The sequence below is a fragment of the Mus caroli genome, unplaced genomic scaffold (assembly GCF_978045245.1).
Source record: "Mus caroli unplaced genomic scaffold, Mus_caroli_1 scaffold_33, whole genome shotgun sequence".
In the NCBI taxonomy this organism is placed as follows: Eukaryota; Metazoa; Chordata; class Mammalia; order Rodentia; family Muridae; genus Mus; species Mus caroli.
In genome coordinates this window covers 271,045-278,243 of record NW_028227288.1, presented here as the reverse complement: position 1 = coordinate 278,243, position 7,199 = coordinate 271,045, and positions in this window count along the sequence as shown.

Genomic DNA, 7,199 nt, shown 5'->3' with positions numbered 1-7,199 from the left:
TCTGGCTTCTGCCAGGCTGTGTGGGTGGCAGAGGCTGGCAGGCAAGCAGGCAGAGAGGACCTCTGTGAGTTTGAGGCTACCCAAGCCTACACTGATAGTTCCAGAAAGGACTGCCAGGGCTACACCAAGAGAAACCCTATCTCTAGGATCAAGAAAACAAAAGCAGAAAAGGTTCTGGCTTTTATTTTACCAACATATGTTTCTTTCATTCTTCTCTTCCTTCCTTCCTTCCTTCCTTCCTTCCTTCCTTCCTTCCTTCCTTCCTTCCTTCCTTCCTTCCGAGATTTATTTATTTTATGTATATGAGTACACACTTTAGTTGTAAAGATGGTTGTGATCGTTAATGTGATTGTTGGGAAATGAAATTAGGACCTCTGCTTGCTCTACCCAAGCCCATTTGCTCAGGCCAAAGATTTATTTATTAGTATAAGTTCACAGTAGATGTCTTCAAACCCACCAGGATAGGGTATCAGATCTCATTGTGGGTTGTTGTGAGCCACCATGTGGTTGCTGGGATTTGAACTCAGTACCTTTGGAAGAGCAGTCGGTGCTCTTACCCACTGAACCATCTCACCAGCCCCCGACTTATGTTCCTTCTAGTACTATTGACTAAAGAACTTTGATCATGAAGGCACGTTGGATTTAATGACAGAGTTTGTGTGTGTTTCTGTGTGTGTATGTGTGCAATACTTCTGCTGGGATTGCAGTTACTTGCCATCTAGTGGGCTTGTGTGTAATTTCTTTAATTTTTTTCTAATTTTTTTTCTGAAAGTATCTTTCTTTCCATCTCTCTTTCTCTTTCTCTCTCTGTCTCTCTCTCTGTGTGTCTCTGTCTGTCTCTGTGTCTCTCTCCTTTTCTTTTCTTCTTTCTTTCTTTCTTTCTCTCTCTCTCTCTTTCTTTCTTTCTTTCTTTCTTTCTTTCTTTCTCTCTCTCTCTCTCTCTCTCTCTCTCTCTCTCTCTCTTTCCTTCTTCCTTCCTTCCTTTCTTTCTTTCTTTCTTTCTTTCTCTTTCTTTCTTTCTTTCTTTCTTTCTTTCTTTCTTTCTTTCAAGATTTATGTATTTTATGTATATGAGTACACACTTTAGTTGTACAGATAGTTGTGATCCTTCATGTGATTGTTGGGAATTGAGCTTAGGACCTCTGTTTGCTCTAGCCAAGCCCACTTGCTCAGGCAAAAGATTTATTTATTAGTATAAGTTCACTGTAGCTGTCTTCAAACGCACCAGGAGAGGGTATCAGATCTCATTATTGGTGGTTGTGAGGGACCATGTGGTTGCTGGGATTTGAACTCAGTACATTTGGAAGAGCAGTCAGTGCTCTTCCCCACTGAACCATCTCACCAGCCCTGGACACATGTTCCTTCTAGTACTATTGACTAAAGAACTTTGATCATGAAGGCATGTTGGATTTAATGACAGTGTGTGTTTCTGTGTGTGTGTCTGTGTGTGTGTGTGTGCAATATTTCTGCTGTGATTACTGTTACTTGACATCAAGTGGGCTTCTGTATAATTTCTTTAAATTTTTCTAATTCTTTTTTCTTTTTTTGTAAAGTAAAATTCCTGTCATACCTCCTTATCTTTCTCTCTCACTCCATGTTTGTGTGCATGTGTGTGTGTGTGTTAGTCTTGGGTACACAGATTAAAGAAATCATATTTCCAAGGATTCTTAGAAATAAACAAGGAAGCCAGATGTGGTGGAGCACCCCTTTTCTTTCCCTCTCTCTTTCTCTCTCTCTCTCTCTCTCTCTCTCTCTCTCTCTCTCTCTCAATCTCTCTCTCTCTCTTTGTTTGTTTGTTTCTTTCTTTCTTTCTTTCAATTATTATTTTTTTCTCAGGTAGGTTTTCTTTGTGTAGCCCTGGCTGACTTGGATGTCACTCTGTAAGCCAGGGTGACCTTGAATGCAGAAATCCTCCTGAGGCTAAAGGTGTGGTCCACAATTGCCTCAGGTCTACTGAAATTCTCTCTTTAAGAAAACAGGGGGGGGGGAGGGTATGGAGGACATTTGGGATAGCATTGGAAATGTAATTGAGGAAAATACGTAATAAAAAAATATTTAAAAAAACGTGTGTATGAGCCGGGTGTGGTGGCGCACGCCTTTAATCCCAGCACTTGGGAGGCAGAGGCAGGCAGATTTCTAAGTTCAAGGCCAGCCTGGTCCACAAAGTGAGTTCCAGGACAGCCAAGGCTACACAGAGAAACCCTGTCTCAAAAAAAAAAAAAATGAAATCAAACAAACAAACAAACAAACAAAGAAATAAACAAGAAATCCTAACCCTGACCACCAATAAAAAGGCTGTGGAAACTCTTTCATGTCTCTCTCCCTCACAGATAATGATGTAGCTGCTTGTAAATTAATACTCCATGTGTGTGTATAGGATTCCATGGCCAGCTAGTACCAGCCCCAGATTTGTGTTTCAGAGATCTTTATTAATTTATTTTCCGTGCCTGAGCTTGTGTAGGTGGTAGGCCACCAAACCTCCAGGGAGGTTTTTTTTGCTGCCACAAAAAGGTCGCCTTTCATCTTAATGAGGTCAAAGTGTCAATGTGCAAGCCAGTGACCGAACAAGGAAGTAGACATGCAGACAACAAACATGCAGGGGTACCACCTCCATTCCCTTCTGTTTTTTGGTAAAGGACACACAATTTTTATTATTTACAGTAAGCCTTATAAAGCACTCTGACAGCCCCACAGATATCTGTGATTAGAATTTCCTTTTTTTTTTTTTAAAAAAGTAATTCTCAGGGGGTGCATGGTGACTTGTCCTAGGTTCTGGTGCCCTCTTCTGGCATGTAGTCATATAGGCAGCACACACACACACACACTTACATTGAAAACTAAAAGTAATAACAGCAAACAAGCAAGCAAGCAAACAAACAAACTAAGAAATATATAAATAGGAGGGAAAAAGAGATTCTGGCTTCTGCCAGGCTGTGTGGGTGGCAGAGGCTGGCAGGCAAGCAGGCAGAGAGGACCTCTGTGAGTTTGAGGCTACCCAAGCCTACACTGATAGTTCCAGAAAGGACTGCCAGGGCTACACCAAGAGAAACCCTATCTCTAGGATCAAGAAAACAAAAGCAGAAAAGGTTCTGGCTTTTATTTTACTGACATATGTTCCTTTCATTCTTCCCTTCCTTCCTTCCTTCCTTCCTTCCTTCCTTCCTTCCTTCCTTCCTTCCTTCCTTCCTTCCTTCCTTCCTTCCTTCTTTCCTTCCTTCCTTCCTTCCTTCCTTCCTTCCTTCCTTCCTTCCTTCCTTCCTTCCGAGATTTATTTATTTTATGTATATGAGTACACACTTTAGTTGTAAAGATGGTTGTGATCGTTAATGTGATTGTTGGGAAATGAAATTAGGACCTCTGCTTGCTCTACCCAAGCCCATTTGCTCAGGCCAAAGATTTATTTATTAGTATAAGTTCACAGTAGATGTCTTCAAACCCACCAGGATAGGGTATCAGATCTCATTGTGGGTTGTTGTGAGCCACCATGTGGTTGCTGGGATTTGAACTCAGTACCTTTGGAAGAGCAGTCGGTGCTCTTACCCACTGAACCATCTCACCAGCCCCCGACTTATGTTCCTTCTAGTACTATTGACTAAAGAACTTTGATCATGAAGGCACGTTGGATTTAATGACAGAGTTTGTGTGTGTTTCTGTGTGTGTATGTGTGCAATACTTCTGCTGGGATTGCAGTTACTTGCCATCTAGTGGGCTTGTGTGTAATTTCTTTAATTTTTTTCTAATTTTTTTTCTGAAAGTATCTTTCTTTCCATCTCTCTTTCTCTTTCTCTCTCTGTCTCTCTCTCTGTGTGTCTCTGTCTGTCTCTGTGTCTCTCTCCTTTTCTTTTCTTCTTTCTTTCTTTCTTTCTCTCTCTCTCTCTTTCTTTCTTTCTTTCTTTCTTTCTTTCTTTCTTTCTTTCTCTCTCTCTCTCTCTCTCTCTCTCTCTCTCTCTCTCTTTCCTTCTTCCTTCCTTCCTTTCTTTCTTTCTTTCTTTCTTTCTTTCTTTCTTTCTTTCTTTCTTTCTTTCTTTCAAGATTTATGTATTTTATGTATATGAGTACACACTTTAGTTGTACAGATAGTTGTGATCCTTCATGTGATTGTTGGGAATTGAGCTTAGGACCTCTGTTTGCTCTAGCCAAGCCCACTTGCTCAGGCAAAAGATTTATTTATTAGTATAAGTTCACTGTAGCTGTCTTCAAACGCACCAGGAGAGGGTATCAGATCTCATTATTGGTGGTTGTGAGGGACCATGTGGTTGCTGGGATTTGAACTCAGTACATTTGGAAGAGCAGTCAGTGCTCTTCCCCACTGAACCATCTCACCAGCCCTGGACACATGTTCCTTCTAGTACTATTGACTAAAGAACTTTGATCATGAAGGCATGTTGGATTTAATGACAGTGTGTGTTTCTGTGTGTGTGTCTGTGTGTGTGTGTGTGCAATATTTCTGCTGTGATTACTGTTACTTGACATCAAGTGGGCTTCTGTATAATTTCTTTAAATTTTTCTAATTCTTCTTTTTTCTTTTTTTGTAAAGTAAAATTCCTGTCATACCTCCTTATCTTTCTCTCTCACTCCATGTTTGTGTGCATGTGTGTGTGTGTGTTAGTCTTGGGTACACAGATTAAAGAAATCATATTTCCAAGGATTCTTAGAAATAAACAAGGAAGCCAGATGTGGTGGAGCACCCCTTTTCTTTCCCTCTCTCTTTCTCTCCTCTCTCTCTCTCTCTCTCTCTCTCTCTCTCTCTCTCTCTCTCTCTATCTCTCTCTCAATCTCTCTCTCTCTCTTTGTTTGTTTCTTTCTTTCTTTCTTTCTTTCAATTATTATTTTTTTCTCAGGTAGGTTTTCTTTGTGTAGCCCTGGCTGACTTGGATGTCACTCTGTAAGCCAGGGTGACCTTGAATGCAGAAATCCTCCTGAGGCTAAAGGTGTGGTCCACAATTGCCTCAGGTCTACTGAAATTCTCTCTTTAAGAAAACAGGGGGGGGGGGGAGGGTATGGAGGACATTTGGGATAGCATTGGAAATGTAATTGAGGAAAATACGTAATAAAACAAATATTTAAAAAAACGTGTGTATGAGCCGGGTGTGGTGGCGCACGCCTTTAATCCCAGCACTTGGGAGGCAGAGGCAGGCAGATTTCTAAGTTCAAGGCCAGCCTGGTCCACAAAGTGAGTTCCAGGACAGCCAAGGCTACACAGAGAAACCCTGTCTCAAAAAAAAAAAAAAATGAAATCAAACAAACAAACAAACAAACAAAGAAATAAACAAGAAATCCTAACCCTGACCACCAATAAAAAGGCTGTGGAAACTCTTTCATGTCTCTCTCCCTCACAGATAATGATGTAGCTGCTTGTAAATTAATACTCCATGTGTGTGTATAGGATTCCATGGCCAGCTAGTACCAGCCCCAGATTTGTGTTTCAGAGATCTTTATTAATTTATTTTCCGTGCCTGAGCTTGTGTAGGTGGTAGGCCACCAAACCTCCAGGGAGGTTTTTTTTGCTGCCACAAAAAGGTCGCCTTTCATCTTAATGAGGTCAAAGTGTCAATGTGCAAGCCAGTGACCGAACAAGGAAGTAGACATGCAGACAACAAACATGCAGGGGTACCACCTCCATTCCCTTCTGTTTTTGGTAAAGGACACACAATTTTTATTATTTACAGTAAGCACTCTGACAGCCCCACAGATATCTACCTTCTATGTGATTAGAATTTCCTTTTTTTTTTTTTTTTTTAAAAGTAATTCTCAGGGGGTGCATGGTGACTTGTCCTAGGTTCTGGTGCCCTCTTCTGGCATGTAGTCATATAGGCAGCACACACACACACACACACACACTTAAATTGAAAACTAAAAGTAATAACAGCAAACAAGCAAGCAAGCAAACAAACAAACTAAGAAATATATAAATAGGAGGGAAAAAGAGATTCTGGCTTCTGCCAGGCTGTGTGGGTGGCAGAGGCTGGCAGGCAAGCAGGCAGAGAGGACCTCTGTGAGTTTGAGGCTACCCAAGCCTACACTGATAGTTCCAGAAAGGACTGCCAGGGCTACACCAAGAGAAACCCTATCTCTAGGATCAAGAAAACAAAAGCAGAAAAGGTTCTGGCTTTTATTTTACCAACATATGTTTCTTTCATTCTTCTCTTCCTTCCTTCCTTCCTTCCTTCCTTCCTTCCTTCCTTCCTTCCTTCCTTCCTTCCTTCCTTCCTTCCGAGATTTATTTATTTTATGTATATGAGTACACACTTTAGTTGTAAAGATGGTTGTGATCGTTAATGTGATTGTTGGGAAATGAAATTAGGACCTCTGCTTGCTCTACCCAAGCCCATTTGCTCAGGCCAAAGATTTATTTATTAGTATAAGTTCACAGTAGATGTCTTCAAACCCACCAGGATAGGGTATCAGATCTCATTGTGGGTTGTTGTGAGCCACCATGTGGTTGCTGGGATTTGAACTCAGTACCTTTGGAAGAGCAGTCGGTGCTCTTACCCACTGAACCATCTCACCAGCCCCCGACTTATGTTCCTTCTAGTACTATTGACTAAAGAACTTTGATCATGAAGGCACGTTGGATTTAATGACAGAGTTTGTGTGTGTTTCTGTGTGTGTATGTGTGCAATACTTCTGCTGGGATTGCAGTTACTTGCCATCTAGTGGGCTTGTGTGTAATTTCTTTAATTTTTTTCTAATTTTTTTTCTGAAAGTATCTTTCTTTCCATCTCTCTTTCTCTTTCTCTCTCTGTCTCTCTCTCTGTGTGTCTCTGTCTGTCTCTGTGTCTCTCTCCTTTTCTTTTCTTCTTTCTTTCTCTTTTTCTCTCTCTCTCTCTCTCTCTCTCTTTCTTTCTTTCTTTCTTTCTTTCTTTCTTTCTCTCTCTCTCTCTCTCTTTCCTTCTTCCTTCCTTTCTTTCTTTCTTTCTTTCTTTCTTTCTTTCTTTCTTTCTTTCTTTCTTTCTTTCTTTCTTTCAAGATTTATGTATTTTATGTATATGAGTACACATTTTAGTTGTACAGATAGTTGTGATCCTTCATGTGATTGTTGGGAATTGAGCTTAGGACCTCTGTTTGCTCTAGCCAAGCCCACTTGCTCAGGCAAAAGATTTATTTATTAGTATAAGTTCACTGTAGCTGTCTTCAAACGCACCAGGAGAGGGTATCAGATCTCATTATTGGTGGTTGTGAGGGACCATGTGGTTGCT